The sequence below is a fragment of the Pseudophryne corroboree genome, chromosome 1 (genome assembly GCF_028390025.1).
Source record: "Pseudophryne corroboree isolate aPseCor3 chromosome 1, aPseCor3.hap2, whole genome shotgun sequence".
Classification (NCBI taxonomy): Eukaryota; Metazoa; Chordata; class Amphibia; order Anura; family Myobatrachidae; genus Pseudophryne; species Pseudophryne corroboree.
Genome location: NC_086444.1, coordinates 1,080,780,928 through 1,080,800,233, shown reverse-complemented (window position 1 = coordinate 1,080,800,233; position 19,306 = coordinate 1,080,780,928). Strand labels below are relative to the sequence as shown.

Here is a 19,306-nt window from a genome sequence, read left to right as displayed (position 1 = left end):
AACAAAATAACACTGGACACTGCTATACACACATGCATGCTGCATGAGCAGTCCAATAAAAGTTTAATGGAGTTTAAAAGACTGTCTGATGTATGGGACCTCCGGCAACAAACACGTTGTGTGAATTGAAGAGGCTGCCATTGCCATGAATGCCACAAATGTCTTGCTTTAAATAAACGCGCATGCTGAATGGCACTCCAGGCTGCGAATAGTACCACCCAGCGACTGCCCATACAGTTTAATGACGTTATAGGCACACTAGTCGTGACATCCCTGCCACAATGCGTATGCCCTCCACAAGATCATCCAAAGAATTTGTGAAATCAACATGCAGTTAAAACAAGTGTACAGTAGTTTCAGATTCACTGAGGTGCCATCGGTTGGTCATCTCCTAACTTCAGAGGACGGTAAGCAGGATCCTGCTAAGGCTATTCAACATATACCTGCCACCATAAATAAGTTGATTCTGCAGTGCTTTTGGATATGACCAATTAACTGACAAACTTTCAGCTACACTACAGTGAGTTCACAACCCCGCTCTGCCAGCTTTTGCACAACAACATTGAATGGTGTTGGTTGAACGCTGCTGTTATCTCTTCCCTCAAAGCTATGCGCACTTCCAGTCCGATGATCCAATTTTGTGCATGTTCCTGTAGTGAACTCTGCTGATGCCTCCCAGCATGGTCTTGTTGCTGTCTGCCTGCCCATCGGTTTTGCTTCCAGGGTGTGATGCCCTGATTAAATAAGAACTGTTGGCTCTTGTCTTTGCTTATGAAAAAGTTTCACGAGTTCATCTACAGTATAGGGAGCCAGCGCTGGTTAGAGAGATCATCAACCCCTGATTACCATTCTCTGCAAAGCCCTGCATACTGTCTCATCACTAATTCAACGTTTCATGCTCAAGCTCCAAAGGTACCATCTGGATGTGTACAAACATGGAAATGACCTCTATGTCGCTGATGCCTTATCACATGCTCACATCCTGGACTCAAGTGTCCCTGATGCGGATGGTGACCTGGATGTCATGGAGTTTGACGTCCTCTCCTCCAGGCGCATGGAAAAGTTGTGTTGTAAGTTCTGCAAATCAGCTGTTAGACAAATGTTATAGAGATGGTTCTGATGTATTTATGGCGCTCTTCTATTTGAGAAACACTCCATGAGATCTGCACCATCATTCCTCCCACCAATTTCAAACTTAGACCACAAGCTGAGAACAACATGCAAGATACACTGCAAGACTCCAAATTAAGGCTCAAAGCCACTCATGATAAAATATCCAATAACTTAAGATTGTCCCCCTGGGCAGTCTGTCCGCATTCAGACCCCTGTCATCTTTTACAGAGTTGGGACTGTGCAGGGATCTTCCAACAGCTATGTGGTGCAACCTGACAGTATTTTGTAGGAGTGCAACAAGCGCCACCACCTAGAAGCATGTAAGCCAACGCCACCTCCTCACTTGAGGGTGTTAGAACACCCATCATCATGGACAATGAGTCCCCTGAAAAAGCACCTATTAGGGTGCAGAACAGTCTCATGCCCTTGACCAATAGTAAGCCTATTCAGACACTGAATACACCACCAGCCTCTTTCTTTGTCATCAGGTCTGGGAGTATTTCTAGGACAATCCAAAATTTCAGGACTAGGTTACTTAATCTCACATTTTTTTAGTTTATGTTTGTTCTTTGTTATTCCCCCAAACCTTTTTATTATTATTTTCTTAGTTGAAAAGGGGGTATTTAAGCTGTGTGTGGTGGGTGGAATTCGCATCATCGACAATCATTTTATCACAGGTGTTTGTTATACAGGAAGTGTCTCTGCAGCCATTATTCAGCATGACTGCAGTGAGTAAAGACACCACTCCTGCAGCTCTCCAGAGTCCTGTGGTGATTTGCACACAGACCAGTTTACATTTTACGCCTTCTGAATAGTTGGCATATGTTTAGTAAATATCTTTTGGAAGTACTGTATTTGCTTATTCATCCTACCTCAGATTTCAATACTGAGTTCATCTTAAATCTGCAGTCAATACATGTACTAGTTTTCTCTTTGTATTGGTTTTTCACTCTTCACTCTGTTAAGATACGTAGATTTTACCTCATCCAGTTCATGTAATAATAATAAACATGGATTTTATTTATAGCTCTTTTCTTAAATGAAAAGAAAGTGTATCGGCAAGTGTGCATGCCGCCAGCAACGATCGATGTGCGGCTCCGCAGGTCAGCAACGATCATCGCTGTCGGCAGTGCATGCAAGATCGATCTGGACTGTCGTCCAGGAGCTGCGTGCACGGCCGGCTCGGGCACAAAGCGACGTTGTCTAGTGTGTATGGACCTTTAGCCAATATACATGGGGTGGCACAACACAAGCATAAATAAATAGCTGCCACCATGGCTCATATCCCTGCTGTGTCACACTGACAGTGAGGGGATGAGGTGGGAGGGTGCAATCAGAAGGACATGAAGAGAAATACAGGTGGAGGACATATAGGAAAACTTGTACACAAGCAGTGCTGGCGCAACCTGCTCAGCAAGGGTATGCAATGCAGGGAGGCACCGGACAGAGAAGGCGCTCTCCCCGCACTGTTACCCTGCTGTTGCTGCCAGCTGCACCTGTCATTGTATGAAAGGCAGCGAGAAGTGCGGCTTTCAGCGTCTGGTGGTCCCTCCGGCATGGCTTATCAGCGGCTCTCTGTGTGCTTCCCCATGATAAGGATCTCCCCCGTCGCCCCCTCGGGATCCCTGGTGCTTTGGAGAGTGACTGCATCTGACGGCTGTGGGCGGCGTGGCTTGGTGCTGAATCCTGCTGCCTATCCGTGGGAGGGAGCGGGCGCGGTGGCTTCTGTAGTCCCTTGCTCCGCACATCTTCTTTAGTGGTCTTGTCCTGCTGGGAGTTGCCCTTGCTGCTGATCCTGGCTGTTCCTCCCTGCCAACCTGTGGACTGCTCCATTGGAGGTAGCTGCTCTCCTGCTGACCCCCCCCTTCCCCGGCTTATTCACCCTCCCCCCTCTCTCCCCTCCTGTGGACATGCAGATGTAGCCATGCTCATCATTGCTGAGATGCGTGCGCATGCATCGCAGCATGATGGGAACGCGGCACACTGCAACTGGCCAGGTGTTTGCTCCATAGGCTTTAATGTGTGCGTGTATGTACGTACGTACGTACGTACGTACGTACGTACGCGCACAGAGTCACGGGCACATTACCCACACCACCGCTGCGCATCGTGGCAGCAATGAGCGCGGCTACATCTGTATGTGTAAGGGGCACCACTTCTGTGGGCATTATGCGTAGTGCTACTACTGTGGGTGTTATGTGTTTCACTACTACTGTGGGCAGTAATTGTCAGGGGCACCACTACTGTGGGCACTATGTGTGGCACTATTGTGGGCGTTGTGTAAGGGGCACTACTACTGTGGGTATTATGTGTGGTACTACTATTGTGGGCATTATGTGTGACACTACTACTGTCAGTGTTAAGTGTAAGGGGTACTACTACTTGGGCATTATGTGTGGCACTATTATTGTGAGCATTATGTGTGGCACTACTACTGTCGGCATTGTGTAAGGGGTACTACTACGGTGGACATTATGTATGGCACTACTACTGTGGGAGTTGTGTGGCACTACTATCGTGGGCATTATGTGTGGCACTACTGTCGATGTTAAGTGTAAGGGGTACTACTACTGTGGGCATTATGTGTAAGGAAAACTACTACTGTGGGAATTGTGTATGCGGCACTAATATGTAGCATAACATGTATAAGAGGCACTACTGTGTAGCTTAACGTGACTAAGGGGCACTACTGTGTGACATAATGTGAATATGGTACACTAATTTGTGCTGCAATATGAACTGGGCATTACATGGGTTGTAATATGAATAAGATTGTGCTATTGTGTGGCGTAATTTGAAATGGGGTTACTATTGTGTGGCCATGCCCCTTACAGGTGAGTCCACACCCCTTTATTACGTGGTGCAAATTTATAGTTTGCAGGAGGGCGCCGAACACCCTGGCACCGGCCCTGTACACAAGGATCGGGTGGCACCGTCCATAATAATCCACACTCTTTCTCAGGCGGTATATAAAATGAGGGCTAGGGTCTTATTAGTTGTTATAGGTAATATTTTTATACTTTTTCACTATAAATGCGACAGAATCTAGGATATCACTAGAGCAAATAGAGAAAAGTTTTATTCTTTTAAAGTTTACACCATTTTAATACTGCAGTATAAAGAAAACACTACGGTTTTCTTTACACTATCCCTTTCAAAATTGCTGCTTACTTCTCATTTCACACAAGGCACACCACTATATCACAGAGCCCCGTGGCTATGAAGCCTCCACTGTTCTGGAACTTGGGGGGGGCACATTACCATGTGCATAGACTGTACATACCATATACATCGCAAGAAGCAATCTTACCTTATGGTCGTTGTTATGCTAGCTGTGTTTAGATTGCGATTTTGTTGAATTTCTTCTACTACATGACTTGAATCCTGAAAATAAATAAATGAATGTGAGGTTAATTATGAACCCAACAGCACAAGAATCCAGCACAACAGCGTAATACAGTTATATGCTGCCGTCTGTAACAATAACTGCCTGATGCAGTAAATACTAGACAGCATGCACCAGCACTCATAGCAAACTAAGGGGGACATTTACTAACCAGTGATAAGAGCAGAGAAGTGAGCCAGTGCGGAAGTTGCCCATGGGTACCAATCAGCACTGAAGTAACATCTATAATTTGCATACTATATGATACATAGCTGCTGACTGGTTGATGCAGCAATTTCTCCACTGGCTCACTTCTCCACTCTTATCACTGCTTAGTAAATGTCCCCCTTAGGCCCCCATCTATCAAGTCTTGGAGAGTGATAAAAAGCACGGTGATAAAGTACCAACAGACCAGCTCCTAGCTGCCATGTTACAGGCTGTGTTTAAAAAATGACAGGAGCCGATTGGTTGGTACTTTATAACCATGCAATTTATCACTCTCCAAGGCTTGATAAATGTGGGCCTAACTGGCTTATTCATCATCTACTCTATAGGGAAACCTACTAGACACAACCTATTGGAGCTTACAGGCAGGAGGCTCAGACACAATTGTACAGCTGTACTCAACTGTATGATGTACCTTGTAACAGACCACATTTTCTTGGGTCTGTACTGGTTTTCAGGCCAAAGACGGAATCTCCTACCAGAAAAGGGATGTGCCATTTTAGGAATGGGCATGTCATGGTTGGATTGGAACATGTTTTTTTTTGTGAATGAGGAGAACGGCAAAATTGTCCATATTTTTTTATTTTAGTTTTAGCACCAATTACATTATTCATTTCAGAATAAAACATAGTTGCTCTTTTGTTAAAAGTCATATGTTAAGTTAATATACATAAGTATTGTGTTTTGTTTATTGAGAGAATTTAATCTAATTAATAGGTCAATGCATACCTCCCAACTTTGGAACTACTGAAATTGGGATCTGCGGCGCCGCAGATGGAAAGGGGCGGAGAATAAGAATAAGGGACAGCGCCTCGCCAGAAGGGGGCGTGGCCTCACCACAGACCCCCGTTTTTGTCATTTTGGGGGCATACCCAGCACTCCCTGAGCAGCTGGGCAGCCCCCGCATCACTCCCCAGGATTGTTTAGATGCCGTGCGCATCATCTAATTCAGTGATCACCAGCTGCCCCCCCCCCCCCGGATCTCCCAACTGCCCCCCCCCCCCCTACCATGCGCCTGCGGGATACTGCGACCCGCAGGTGGGACAGTGTCCGCATAGCGGGACTGTCCTGCTGGAATCGGAACAGTTGGGAGGTATGCCAAAGACATGTATGACACATAGCTGCCTACCCTCCCGCATCCTGCGGGCGGCTCCCATTTCAGTCCTTAATCGCCTGCTGCCCTGCATTGTACTTCAAATCTCCCAGATACTTCAGATTCTGCCAGGAGTGCCATTAAAGGAGTTTCTTTGCAAGGACAATGATTTGCTGTAATCACTGTGAATTGATGTAGCTGCTCAGGAGTTCCTGCTGATGACTCTCATTATCCCCCTTGTGGGAACCCCTGTCAGGAGAGACAGCACCACATGATCACACACAGGTCTTCTTGATCTGTGCTGGCGTGCACTGACCCATAGTGTGCTGCTGCTGCTACTACTGCACTTTTAGAGTAAGAATTATTTTTTTTAATCTTTCTTTAGTTAAATACATTCGTTTAATCACAGTATCTGGTGTCTGTAAAGATTTGGCTAATGCTATAATGGTTTTGAAAACAGCACATCAAATAAATATACGCAGTTCCAGACAGTCCAGTGTTCACAATAAAATAACATCTAATACACCCAAAACATACTTGTAGGGATGAATTCACACAAGGTCAAATTGAATTTGGAATTTATTGCATAGGCATCACATTTATCATGTATATTGTGCTGAGTGAGAAGAAAAGGAATATCACAGCAAATATATAGTTGCAAACAAGAAACTTTGCAGACAGCAATGTTCATAATACTTGCAAAACTTCCCAAAATATATTGTTACTAATGTTATATAGAAATATCTTGCAACAACAAGCATTTAAGCATAGGCCCGTGTGTGGAGCTATGACACGCCCCTGAGGAACATCCTACTGTAATCTCCCTGATTCTAGTTTTCAAAGGTAAAAGCAAGTATGGTATGACATATGCATACCAACAACTTCACTGGTGATAACAACCCCCCCACACACACACACACACACACACACTTTTCCAAGCGAATTAGTACCCCGCATTCCCCTTTGATGCTCCTGATAGTAAAAGCTGATAGTGAAGGCATGATTATGTACCAGACTGACAATAGCTCTAATGAATACACCATAGTCCTGAGAATGCAGTATACTGTAACATATGTATAATAATGAAGCACATGGTGGTGGTTCTGTCTATATATACTACATTAATGCACTCTACATGTGATGGAGGACCCCCGCTAGTGAATGGTCAGTGTCTAAAACTCAATGAGGACTGCATTATGTCTAGCAAAGGTGAAAAGCATGCCATTGTAAAAAAAACTGCTGGGATTAGCTCATTGTGAATGAAGCATACCTACAGTACAATGCCACTGCAATCACTGGCAGAAAGTGTGATAATTATGTTAATTAAAGCACACAGCCATCAATAGGAGGGGACAGGAGTGTGGATTGCCAGCAGGGCAGACCTCTGTGTAGTTACTATAGAAGCAGTCATAGCACCCTTATTCATCAGTGATTCTACTCCACCAATAATTGATCCTGTAATAGATTAACTATGTATAATCCCAGTGCACAGTGTGACTCCTAGAGAAGGGGGTTGGCCCTCAGGTAGTGAGCCCATCAGGGATTTCCTCTATTCCCCTGTGGGTCTTCCCAACCTTGATTGATTGCATAATAAAGAGAATAATCAGTGTATAATTAGCTCAGACATAAAATACCTATTTTATTCCACAGCTCTTAAGTTATTACAGCGATAAGTGATTTACTGTAGCAATAAAATAATAATTGCCCCTTAATTGATTTAAAATGACTTATCAAACAGAGAACCAACACAATATATTCACACTTTCATAGAAAATCAGTGGGCTGGTTGACTCCATCCACAAGGTAATCCTTTGTACACTGTAGATAGAACTGCATTTGTTTTGTGTCAAACTGCCATGCAAAAAATCTACAGTACTTTCCAGTGTAGTTGCCTAATGAATACCTCTTTATGCAGTCCTAATCAATCATGGCAGCCTGGTCAAAGATCTACCATAAAATCACTCATCTCATTTTTAACAAATGCAGCAACTTGTGAATAATGATCCCTCTGTAAGATATAAATGACTAGTGACACGGGATGACTGATTTCTGTATGTCACCTAACCTCCAACACAGAATGAAAACATGCAGGGCAACAAAACGATTCATCTCCAAGGCTTTAGCATTAAAACTCACTTAGAGGGTATCTATCAAAGCATGGAGAGAGGTAAAATTGTGAGAGATAAAGTACTAACCAATCAGCTTCTGTCATTTTTCAAACAGCATGTAAATTGTAAGGTACTGTAGAAGCAGATTAACTGGTACATTATCTCTCTCAGAGTTTTGATAAATAACAATACTGCCCAGATCTCCCGGGCTCACCTACCTGCACTGAATAGATATCGTGTGTATACACGTGCCACCTATTCAGGGATCACTCGCTGCTTTGCAGAGCAGATCAAAGGCTCCCACAACCTCTTCCCCGCCCACAGGACACTGTAGTCTGTGGGTGGGACAGTGCGAATAGTGGGACTGAGTCACTGGAATCGGGACAGTTTTGGGAATATGCCCAACCTGACCTCTCCGTTCTGACTAGATCTGTGTCTCTCATCCATACGCATTACCTGCTCCCATTCACAGTTACAGGACTGTTTTCGGGCTGCACCCTCTCCAGGATTCCGTCCCACGCACAATAAGACTTTTTCCTAGTCTCCAAACCTTCAAGAGTTCCCTGAAATCTCACATCTTCAGGCAAGCGTATCAAATTCTAGAACCACCCATATAACTTCCATAAGCTATCCTACCCAATTACATCCCCGCTATAGTGTTCACTGTAGGTACAGGATGCAGATTAGTGAGTAGGACATATTTGATTATTTTTTTCCAAACGTGTTTTTATTGCAAATTGTACAAAGAACAACAACAGTTGAGCAATATAAAAGGACATTGCAAACATTTTCTAACATTTTCCTCCTTCAGACATAAGAACATAGATATATATGTTGACTTTTATGTTATGAGCAGATGATCTTAACATTAGATAACAATAAAATGACAAATCATGTTATCCATTTACAGTCTCTTGGTTATTTTCGTTACAATTAATTAACATACAAATGATTGTTAGGAGACTGTAGTCGTAAGAAGAGAATTTTAGAAAGGGCATAAAATGAAAAATGGAAAGAGGAGGGGGGTAAGGTAAAGGAAAGGGAACGAGGGAGGGGGGCATGGACAAGGGTGAAGCCATGCATGTCCGAGTGATCCTTTATATTCTAATAGGCCCTACACACTGGGCGAAATGAGTGAAAGATATGAACGATCTCGTTCATTAATGAACAAGATACTGTTCATATCTCTGAGTGTGGAGTCACCAGCGATGAACGATGCGCGGCCCCGCGCTCGTTCATCGCTGGTGCCCCGTCGCCTGTGCATGCAGGCCAATATGGACGATCTCATCCATATTTGCCTGCACTTCTATGGAGCCGGGTGACGGAGGGAGTGAAGAAATTTCACTCCCCCCGTCACTGCCCCCCCACCGCCGGCTCGCCCGTCAGCCGGATCGCTCAATGTGTAGGGCCCTTAACTTAAGGCAATTGGTGGATCCTGTAGGAATCATCTAGTTTCATACCAAAGGGTTATACGGAAACATTTCTGTATTTGCTGTCTAGTTTCTATGGGTAATGTGTCTATGTAACTTTCCCATACTGAAAAGAAGTTTTCAGTTTGTGAATCCTTATGAAGTGTTGTTTCAGTCCATTCAAGTTTAAACATTTGAAATAGTTTATCTTTAAACATATTAAGTGATGGGGGTGTGGGAGAGATCCATTGTTGTAATATGCATTTTCTGGCTACCGAAGAGACAAACATCAGTAACTTTTTGTATCCAACTGAAATTTTTGGAGTGTTTGGCAAAAATCCGAGGACTGCCCACGCTAGGGTCAATGACAGGAAATTCACCAGGTGGGGTACCGTAAATTGCCTTATCGCCAACCAGAAACGTTGAATCATGGGGCATTCCCATAAACAATGGTATAGTGTTGCCTCAGGGCCACTACATTTATGACATGTGGCTGTGTCAGTCATACCAATTAGATAACACCGGTGGGGAGATAAGTATCCTCTGTAGAATATTTTAAAAAACATGTCTCTGTGGGATGTGGCTGAAATTGCTTTGCTAGAGTATAGTAGAGTTTTCAAAATATCTTCTTCCTCTAAGTTGGGGAAGTGTGATTTCCATTTAGTAATACCCGTTTGGAATTGACCAGTATGATAGGGCAATCTTAATATTTTGTAAAAATAGGTTATGGCTTTTCTGGAATAACTCACATTTAGAAAGGCGTCATCCAGCGGATTACACCAGTCCTCCTTGCTCAAAAAAGTTCTTACTTTATTAGTGTAGAGTTGTGCCTGCAGAAAGGCCAAATTACACATTGGTAAAAAATCATAACGAGACTTTGCTTGTAAATAGGTAAGGTTTTTTTTTTTGTTTTCGAGTTTGCAAGGTGTCTGACTGTACATATTCCTTGTTCATGCCACGATCTAAATGGTTGTGTTGCCAGGCCATGTTGAAAGCTGTCATTGCCCAAAAATGGAAGATGTAAAGAATATAGAGTATGAAGTTTGGCTTTATAACGTATTGTGTGCCATGATGACCATGTTGACATTAATAAGGGATTTTCTAGTAAATGCGCAGGAATCTCGTGTTTGGGTAAGTGTAAGAAACATGTCAAATCCAGATTGGGGAGAAACTGTTTTTCAAGCGTGTAGTTTGCATATTGATCTCTCTTATGGAGCCAGTCTTTAATGTATCTACAGGTGGCTGCTTGGTTATACAATTTAACATTAGGGAAGTTAATTCCTCCCTCTTCTCTAGTCTTTTGTAATATTTTCAGGCTGATTCTTGGTCTTTTTTTAGACCAAATAAATATTTGGAATAATTACGTAATTTTTTTTCATCAGATAAAGTGAGTATAAGTGGGAGAACTTGCAGCGGGTATAATAATTTTGGAAAAGTAATGAGTTTGATTAAATTGGCTCTTCCCAGATACGACAGCTGAAGATGTTGCCACCCCTCTAATTCTGCTTCATTATTTGCAATAAGTGGGGTTAAGTTTGCGTAATACAAGTTATGGATATTTTTAGTCAGGTTTATTCCCAAGTATTGTACTTGGGAAGAGGTCCACCACAATCCCCCGAAAAAGTTAGTTGGAGTATAAGGACGATTGCCTAAAGCCATTGCCGTCGACATATTTTAATTTTTAAACACAGAATAGTACATGTTAATCTATAGTGATACATCACATCTGAAATTAGGTCCATCAAAATTAAAAATATGCCCTCCTCACTGATCAGGACCCAGCACCTAAAGTGAACAATACCTCTATATAGTCCACACATAATTTTACCTAATTTATTTTTCTTTGGGGGTCATTCCGAGTTGATCGCTCGCTAGCAACTTTTTGCAGCGCTGCAATCAGATAGTCGCCGCCTATGAGGGAGTGTATTTTCGCTTTGCAAGTGTGCCAACGCTTTTGCAGCCTACTGCATAAAGAAGTCTTTTGCAGTTTCTGAGTAGCTCTGGACTTACTCAGCCGCTGCGATCACTTCAGTCTTTTTGGTCCTGGAATTGATGTCAGACACCTGCCCTGCAAACGCTTGGACACGCCGGCGTTTTTCCAAACACTCCCAGAAAACGGTCAGTTGACACCCACAAACGCCCTCTTTCTGTCAATCACTTTGCGATCGGCTGTGCGAATGGATTCTTCATTAAATCCATCACCCAGCACCGATCCTCTTTGTACCCGTACGACACACCTGCGCATTGCGGTGCATACGCATGCGCAGTTTTGCCGCGATTTAACCTGATCACAGCGTTGCAAAAAGTTGCTAGCGCGCGATCAACTCGGAATGACCTCCTTTCACATTCCTGCATGACAGTGTCATACAGCCCACCAAGAACCTCTGCAACCTGGCTGGACCATTCTGCAATCGGTGGTGCTTATCCATTTTATCAATGGCTACTTCCCTATAGTTTGTAAGCTTGCAAGCAGGGCCTTCCTACCTCTAGGTTACTCTGTAATTACCCAGTCGTGTTTTATTACTGTTTGTTCCCAATTGTAAAGTGCAATAGAATATGGTGGCACTATCTAAGTAACTGTTAATAATACATGCCCTTGACTGGTTGGTGGCTCTATTGAAAATAACTGGACCACGAGAAGAAGAGATTGGGTAAAACACTGTGCTAAAAGAGAACATTTCAAAGTTTAAGCATTTTATGCCTAAACTGTTAGTTTAATACGAGTATACTGACAGCTTAATTTGCAGAGCTGGCCTTATTTCTATCAATATCAAAGTTTTTTCTAGCGGAACAGTGACAGCTGGTGGAAAGGCTAAGTACCATCACTAGATCAATACTTTATGAGACCAGTATCTCACACAAGTAAGCACTATACTTTTATATACAGTAAGTTCTATAAAAAGATACAGTCATTTACTAGGCTCCATTTTGAAAGTTAGTGGCGCTCAAAACATAGAAGGTCATTAATAATCCATTAAAGAAATTATATATGCATGTATCATTCACATGCGATCACACATGTGCTCTGCTCTGCTCCACATGCGATCACACACTTGCACAGCAAAAATACACTCCCCCTGTATGTGACTATCTGAATGCAGGACAGCAAAAATTGCTGCCCAGCAATCAGATCTGAATGACCCCCAAGCCAACGGCACCCATTACTTATATTGCATCAAGTGCACCCATTACTTACACTGGACCAAGCCATTAGCACCCATAACTTACACTGGCTCAAGCCAAGTGCACCCATTGCATACACTGGACCAAGCCAATAGCACCCATTGCTTACAATGGCCCAAGCCAATAGCACCCATTACTTACACTGGACCAAGCCAAGTGCACCCATTGCATACACCGGTCCAAGCCAATAGCACCCATTGCTTACAATGGCCCAAGCCAATAGCACCCATTGCTTACAATGGCCCAAGCCAACAGCACCCTTTACTTACACTGGCCCAAGCCAATAGCACCCATTGCTTACAATGGCCCAAGCCAATAGCACCCATTGCTTACAATGGCCCAAGCCAATAGCACCCATTGCTTACAATGGCCCAAGCCAACAGCACCCATTACTTACACTGGCCCAAGCCAAGAGCACCCATTGCTTACACTGGCCCAAGCTAATAGCACCCATTACTTACACTGGACCAAGCCAAGTGCACCCATTGCTTACACTGACCCAAGCTAATAGCACCCATTACTTACACTGGCCCAAGTTAATAGCACCCATTACTTACACTGTCCCAAGCCAATAGCACGCATTGCTTACAATGGCCCAAGCCAACAGCACCCATTACTTACACTGGGCCAAGTCAATAGCACCCATTGCTTACAATGGCCCAAGCCAACAGTACCCATTACTTACACTGGCCCAAGCTAATAGCACCCATTACTTACACTGGACCAAGCCAACTGAACCCATTGTTTACACTGACCCAAGCCAACAGCACCAATTACCTATAGTCGACCCAACAAAGTGCACCTATTACATATGCTGGAGCATGGTCAACATACGGATTTCATTTGAATAGTGCACTTCAAATTTGTATGAAATATGTAAAAATGTAATTCAAATAAACATAAATTGTATCCAAATGCATTACAAAAGAAGATCTATTTAAAAACAAAATTGTATTCAATAACTAAATGTTATTATATAGTTAATGAGGCTGAAAAAATTCAAATTTAATCATTTATAATCTGCAAATGTGTTTATCCAGAAGAATAAAAGAAATTCTGCAGAAGCATCTACTAATGTCCCCAAATATAGCAGTCAAACAATATTGATTGGCTTCATTTGCGCATTATAACAATTTATATTTTTCATTGTAAAAGGAGTACAAGTTACTAGTATCCTTCCAATGATTTTGCCATTACTTCTCCTTCAAGCAAGAAGAATTGTAAACAATGTGTTCAATTAAGAAGACAATAAAGGACTACGTTTTCAGTGCATGGGCCCTTCTTCAGGTGCATAATTGTTGCTGTATGCAGTATGTGATCCCCCACATCACTGCTGCATTACAAGCCAGGAAGTGGCCCAGCTCCTCACTAGAGCCAGGCAATATTAATGTCATTACATTTTCAGTCCAGAAATCTGCACAACATCAATTTCCTTCTTCCTTGCAAGTAAATACCATAGTCTATCAACCTTCACATTTAATATTCCCATTTTATGATGCACGGAAACTACATGCCCCCAGTCACAGTGGATGCATATGGAACATTATTTGGTCTAACTGGTAGGGTAGCTCCATAGAAGAGCCTGTACTTGACTTCTCTTTTGTTATTTTATTATTAAATTGGTATGCATAGGTTTTTGTTCACCGTGATCAGTGGCGTAAGTAGATTTTTTTCTCCCCCAAGCCAAAAAATTCTTCGGCGCCCCCCCCCCCCCCATAATTGGCACTAGTAAAGGGATAAACATGCGCGCGCCGCAAAAAAGGCGTGGTTTAATTGAAATGGGCGTGGCTTCGCATAAAGGGGCGTGGCACTGCAGGAAAAGACTACCTTATACCCCAGTTATGCAACCTGCACGCCCAGACGTTAGCCACCACAGGAAAGAAAAATAATCCTGATTCATGCCCCTTACATTATTTGTCATTTTTCCTCCATATAGTAATGCCCAGTATACATTATGCCACATACTGCAATGGCCCTTAGACATTATGCCACACACAATAATGCACATGACACAATACGCACACACCGTAATGCCCCCGACACATTATGCCACACACCGTAACGCCTGTGACACATTATGACAGGAATCGCAATGCCCGTTATACATTATGCTACACACTGCAATGCCCCTGATACATTATAGCACATACCGCAATGCCCGTGATATAATATACAATACACCGTAATGCCTGACACATTATGACACACACCGCAATGTCCGTGATACATTATGCCACACACTGCAATGACCCTGAGACATTATACCACATATCACAATGCCCGTGATATAATATACAACACACCGTAATGCCTGACACATTATGACACACACCGCAATGTCCGTGATACATTATGCCACACACTGCAATGACCCTGAGACATAATACCACATATCACAATGCCCGTGATATAGTATACCATACACCGTATTGCCTGTGACACATACCGCAATGCCCGTTATACCCTATGCCACACACCGCAATGCCTGTTATACATTATGCCACACTGCAATGCCCCTGAGACATTACCACATACCACAATGCCCGTGATATAGTATGCCACACACCGTAATGCCTGTGACACATTATGACACACACCGCAATGTCCGTGATACATTATGCCACACACCGTAATGCCCATTACACATTAAGTCCTACAGTAAGGCTTCTAATTACTTTTAAATTACCTGATCGTTGCCAGGGGTTTCATGCTCTTGGTTCCATGCACGGTGCCAGGGGTTTTCATGCTCAGGGTGTCATGCTCGTTGCCAGGGGTTTCATGCACTGGGTGCCATGCTCGTTGCCAGGGGTTTCATGCACTGGGTGTCATGCTCGTTGCTAGGGGGTAGTGCTTGTTGCTAGGGCTGTGCTCCCAGAGCCACATATGCCCCCAGTGCCAATATTCCCCCACAGTGCCAGGTACTCACATGCCCCCAGTGCCAAATATAGCCCCCCCCATGTGCCAGGTACACATATACCTCCCCAGTGCCACATATGCCCCCAGTGCCACATATGCCCCCAGTGCCAGATATTCCCCCACAGTGCCAGGTACTCACATGCCCCCAGTGCCAAATATAGCCCCCCCCATGTGCCAGGTACACATATACCTCTCAGTGCCACATATGCCCCCAGTGCCAGAAATTCCCCCACAGTACCAGGTACTCACATGCCCCCAGTGCCAAATATAGCCCCCCCCATGTGCCAGGTACACATATACCCCCCCAGTGCCACATATGCTCCCTCAGTGCCACATATGCCCCCCGAAGTGCTCCCACTCCCCCTGTGCCGAATATGCTCCCCCAGTGCCAGTTAAATTCCCCCCAAACCCCCCCCCCCCCCCCCGCGCGCGCGCGCTCCCCAGCTATTTTGTGATGGAGGGACACGGAGGGCACAGCGCGCACCTCTCCTGTGTCCCTCCTGCGTCTCCGGCGGGTCTGTTAAAGGAAGTGCCGGTTCGTGAGCCAATCAGAGCTCACGAACGGCACTTCATTTATTAGACCCGCCGGAGACCCAGGAGGGACACAGGAGAGGCGCACGCTGTGCCCTCCGTGTCCCTCCAACACAGCAGCGGAGGGAAGGAGGGAGAGGAGACAGCAGATTGACATGCGGACGCTCGTCCGCATGTCAATCTGCGCTAAATCAGTGGCGGCACCCCCCAGCCCTGCGCCCCCAAGCCACCGCGAGGGCTGCGGGGGCAGTAGTTACGCCACTGACCGTGATTATACAGTGCTGCCATATAGGCTTAGTGCTATATAAATAAAACATAACACTATTTGCAATACTAATAGTACTAAACATAATACTGTAAACAGATACGGGTTCTAACATACAGTATGTGTGACTTACCACTCAGTATTATTTTTAAATGCAATCTGTAATGCATTAGCAACTGTGAATGTGAAGCATTATCGAGCGACACCTGGATCTATTATAGAAGCAGCAAACTACAAACACAAATCATAAAGTGTTTCGCCATACAAAGCAAGACAAAGGCAATAATATTTATTGAGTTTGCATCTATTAGATACCTTGGGGTGGTTGGTCTGTGCTGATCTGGGGGACCCGTGCCCTGAACATGAACCTCAGTTTTGGGGACTCACCAGATGAAGTCACCTGGTCACGGTTGGTGGGCCCATATTTCTGGCCAAAAATTATGCTAAACACTTTAATTTTATGTTATACTGCTTATTATAATTATTCTGATTAGCAGTGCTTAGTACTATAGATTGTGCATTTGCATTTTTTTTTTATCTATGAGAAGTAGCCCAAATATTGGCTACCAACCCAATCCGTGGCGTAACTAGACTTTTTAGTGCCTTGTGCCAGAAAGGGAATTGACCACCCCCCACCCAATTTTTCCAATAGGGACATAAGGCACATGCCTCATGGGGGGGTTCTGGTATGAATGGTTGACAATGTTCAGGTCGACAGTCATTAGGTCGACCACTATTGGTCGACACTGACATGGTCGACATGAACAAATGATCGACACGTGAAAATGATTAAAACATGAAAGGTCGACATGGATTTTTTAACTGTTTTTGGTGTCATTTATTTCCGTAACATGACCAGGAACCCCAATTAGTGTACAATGTCCCCTTGCATGGCTCGCTTCGCTCGCCATGTTACGGGCAAGGTGCCTCGCTCCGCTACCGCTGCACTCGGCACAGGTTACTATTCCCAATCATAGTCCATGCGGATGGTAAAGGATGAAAAAGTTAAAAAATCTAATTTAAAAAAAAAAGAAGCCATGTCGACCTTTCATGTTTCAACATTTCATATGTCGACCATTTTCATGTGTCGACCATTTGTCCATGTCGACCATGTCAATGTCAACCAATAGTGGTTGACCTAATGAGTGCCGACCATCTGAACAGATACCCTCATGGGGAAGGGGCATGACAAAATTGACCTCAGAGAAAACCTATGCTATGCCCCTTCCCACTTTTTGAGATAGGGGAGAATATGGCGCCACTTGTGAGGCACGATTACCACTGAATGTTCACTATGGTAACAGGACAATAAACAGCTATAAATACACACACACACCCCTATATATGGGTGTCAGCCAGCCTGCGCACATGCATGTGCAATCACCATTCTAATCCATCTGGCCAAGGTTTGCTTGTTCACTGGCCAGCCACGTTTGTGGAAACCAAACTGGACAAAAAGGGTAGCTGATCTCCTAATAGAGGCAGTGCTCTCCACATAGATACGGAGAGCCCTAACCACATCCAAAGAACGTTCTTTGGGAGACAAGTCTGAAGAGATAAAGGCCGAGACCACAATCTCTTGGTTAAGGTGAAAAGATGACACCACCTTAGGCAAGTGACCTGGTAAAGTACGTAGAACCGCCCGGTCACAGTGAAATATCAGAAAGGGTTGACGACAGGACAAAGTGCCTAAGTCCGACACCCATCTTGCAGAGGCAATAGCCAGCAAGAACAGGACCTTGGCCGTGAGCCATTTAAGGTCCACTGATTCAAGAGGTTCAAATGGAGACTCTTGCAGGGCAATCAGTACAACAGACAGATCCCATGGAGCCACAGGAGGAACATAGGGAGGCTGAATCCGTAGGACACCGAGTGAAAGTATGAATGTCAGGTTTAGATGCAATATTTCTCTGAAACTATACCGACAAGGCAGATATGTGAACCTTGATGGAGGCCAGACAAAGACCTAAGTCCAGGCCTCTTTGCAGAAAAGCCAGAATTCTGGAAGCTCTGAATCTATAGGCATCGTAATTTTTATCAGCACACCAAGTAAAGGAAGAATTCCAAACCCTGCAATAAATCCAGGCAGAGGCCGGTTTGCGAGCCTTCAGCATAGTTTGAATAATTGTGTCGGAAAATCCTTTGGCCCTCTCGAGTGATGCTTCAAGAGCCATGCCGTCTGGCCAGGTCTGGGTAGAGACAAGGGCCCTGTACGAGGAGGTCTGGTTACTGAGGAAGTAGAAGGGGATGCCCTGTCGACAGACTCTGCAGGTCTGAGAACCAACCACGTTGGAGAGACTAGAAGTAGCATTCCTCCTTCTTGTTTGAACTTCCGTAGGACTCTGGGCAGGAGTGACACCGGAGGAAATACGTATGGCAGATGAAAGTTCCATGGAATTGTCAGTGCGTCCATGAACGCTGCCTGAGGATCCCTGGTCTGAGATCCGAAGAACGGAACCTTGCGATTGTGTCGAGACTCCATGAGGTCTACGTCCAGTAGGCCCCACCTGTCCACTAGGAGTTGAAAGACTTCTGGATGAAGACTCCACTCTACGGCATGCACGTCCTGGCGACTGAGGAAGTATGCTTCCTAGTTTAGGATGCCCGGAATGAACACTGTCGATATGGCTGGCAGATGGCATTCCGCCCAACAAAGGATTTTTGACACTTCCATCATTATCATGCAGCTTCAAGTGACGCCTTAATGGTTTATGTAATGCCACGAGGTGGCATTGTCTGACCGTACCTGAACAGGCCTGTTCCATATCAGAGGCAGGGCAAGAGATAGTGTATTGAACACTGCCCTCAGCTTTAAAATGTTTATCAGGAGGAGTGATTCCTCCTTGGTCCAACGACCCTGAAAAGAGTGTTGCTCTAACACCGCTCCCCATCCCCTCAGATTAGCATCCGTTGTCAGTAGGACCCAGTCGGGGAGCAAGTAGGGATGGCCCCTGCTCAATTGCTGGTCCTGGAGCCACCAGGTCAGCGACAGACGAACCTCCAGAGTCAAATAGATCATTTGAGATCTGATCCGATGAGGTAGGCCGTCCCACTTGGAAAGGATTAACCGTTGTAGAG

General features: G+C 44.5%; 1 protein-coding gene across 5 annotated transcripts in view; it reads right to left on the bottom strand.

The window, feature by feature from the left end:
* APBB2 (amyloid beta precursor protein binding family B member 2) overlaps positions 1–19,306 on the bottom strand; it is a 501,466-nt gene that overhangs the window by 426,395 nt on the left and 55,765 nt on the right. For all 5 annotated transcript variants that reach the window (XM_063921023.1, XM_063921025.1, XM_063921021.1 and 2 more), the window contains exon 2: positions 4,424–4,497. The gene's annotated coding sequence lies outside the window, so the exon portion shown is untranslated. The remainder of the gene's footprint in view (positions 1–4,423; positions 4,498–19,306) is intronic.